Below are 2486 nucleotides of genomic sequence, written 5' to 3'. Positions count from 1 at the left end.
TGTGTGTGTGTGTGTGTGTGTGTGTGTGTGTGTGTGTGTGTGTGTGTAGGCCAGAGGCTGGCCTCAGGTAACTTAGCTTGGGTGTTGTTTCTCAGGGAGCATCTATCCTGGGATGGCAAACGTGCACCCCCATGCCTAGCCTTTCCCGTGGGTGTCAGGACTGAACTCAGGCGCTCATGCTTGCAAGGCAACTACTTCAGTGGCTGCGCCATCTTCCCATGCCCTTTCCAGGTGTAAAATAGGCTACTTCAACATGTGATGACACACGAGGACACTGTGATGAACACTCGTTTATCCCCCTGCTTAAGAAACAGGATGTTATGTGTGAACACATGGGGTTTTTGTGTTGAAGAAGGTGATGGGAAAGTGATTCAAAGTCAGTAGAAACCATACCTAGACTTTTGAGTCCTGGCCTTTCTCCAGCCCCATACAGTGCCATATAAATCTCTCTCTCAGTTCTGGGAACTGCTGCTCCCAGGCAACCACGCTCTCAGATGGGGAAAACCACTCACATCCTCCTGTGGACTCCAGGTGTTGCCAGCAGTGTTCGCTTGTTATGTCTTGCATTTCCCATCCATCCTGTGTTCAAAATGCCCATCTGGGGCTGTACCGAGACGGCCAGTTCTTCAGTATAGAATAGGCTCTGTGTTAGATGACACAGAGTAACTGTATGGGCCACTGTTCAGGCTCCAGGCGTGTGGAAGGCAGAGGTGACTTTTCTGATACTCTGAAATCAGGATGGGTTTATTGCGGCATCACTCCACGGTGAGCCAAGGAGCATCTGTGCCCTCCGGTGTGCCTGTTACTCAAGGAGCACGCTCTCTGCCTGCCCAGAGGTCCCTTCAGGGACCCCTGCGCCTACTGCTTCGGCTTGGTTGATATCACTTTGACTAGACAAGTTTGCACCACACAAGTTCAGGGGGGATGTCAGAGGTCCCCAGCATCACACAGTAGGTGGTTCCAAAATTTTTCCTGAAGAAAAGAGCTCGTGAGCTGGAGAGATGACTCCGTGGTTAAGAGCACTCGTGAGTCTTACAGAGGACCCAGGCGTGGTTCCCAACACACACACGGTGGCTTACAGCCATCCCTAACTCAGTTCCCAGGGAACATGGTGCTCTCTTCTGACTTCTGGTACCAGACACACACGTGACACACACCCATGCACTGAGGCAAAGCATCCATACAGGTAACATAAACTAAATGTTTAAAAGAATTAAAAAAGAGAAATTGTCCTTCACGCATGAGCTTTCCAGTGGCCCAGTGGTGTCACCCATCTGGGTAGTCTCTTCCCTGGGTGGTCTCTCCCCTGTGACCTAGGTTGGCATGACCCCTCTGCTGGTCTCTTCCTACTGTCTGGCCTCTGTGCTCTCTGCCTGCTGTCTTTGCCTGTTCTCTTTTCTCCCATCCCAGCCTCATCACATTTTCTTGCCCCATCAGCCGCCATCTCCTGTCTGTGCCCAGCTACTCAGCTGGGTGACTCTGCTTCCTGAGGAAGGCCGATGGGTCACAGTGCTCTCCCGGCTCCTCTCCTGATGCCCGAAAAGCCTCCAATTCTGCTCTCTGTAAACTCACCAAGTCTCAATAGAAGTATGCTTTGAAAGGGACTAGCCCTCATTACTCCCTTCTCCCAGGGGAACGAAGCCAGGGCTGAGGAGACCCTTGGCCTACAGTCCCAAAGCTTTGGACATCATTATCATCCAGAGAACACCTGCCCAGGGTCAGACCCAAAGTCTGCTTCAACAGAGTCTGGTGGGGGGTGGGGGATGTCACGGACAGACTACAGCTGGTGGGAGAAGACACGTGACTCCCTCATTTGTGGGAAGGGTTGGGGCTGGGGAAGCCCCATAGCTCATCCAATGCCCAGAGACAGCCTGCAGCCATCAGTCGAGTGACTGGCACTGTCACTCTGACCCAGAGAGGCACTGGACGGTCTGTTCTGTGCTTACAAGCTCCTTTTTCTTGGTTTCTGAGGCACCTGCCTATCCTTCCTCAATACCTCGTCCTTTCTATGCTGCCTCATCAGGACTGGGAAGGACAGGAACAAAGGTGTCTGGGTAGAAGGTGTTGGTCCGCTTCAGTACCACAAGGTAGGACTCCAGCCAGGCCAATGGCTTGAGGTTCTTCTTGCTTAGTCTCTGTCTTCATTAGGGTAACCATTACTGCAACGAAACAGCATGACCGAAAGCAAGTTGGGGCGGAAAGGATTTATTTGGCTTACATGTCCTGAATCACAGCACATCGGGGAAGGATGTGGGACCTGAAGCTCACATGGAGGAGCACTGCTTGCTAGCTTGCACCTGGCCTCATGTTCAGCCACCTTTCTTATACTACCCAGGCCCACCTGCCCCGGGTTGGTGCTGGCCCACGGTGGGCTGGGCCCTCCTACAGCAAGAAAACAGACATGCTCACAGGCCAATCTGATGGAGGCCGTCCCTCAGTTGATGGTCCTTATTCCCGTGTGTCAAGTTGACAATGAGGACTAGCCA

The sequence above is a fragment of the Psammomys obesus genome, unplaced genomic scaffold, assembly GCF_907164565.1.
Source record: "Psammomys obesus unplaced genomic scaffold, mPsaObe1.curated_primary_1811, whole genome shotgun sequence".
In the NCBI taxonomy this organism is placed as follows: domain Eukaryota; kingdom Metazoa; phylum Chordata; class Mammalia; order Rodentia; family Muridae; genus Psammomys; species Psammomys obesus.
This window is presented reverse-complemented; position numbering follows the sequence as displayed.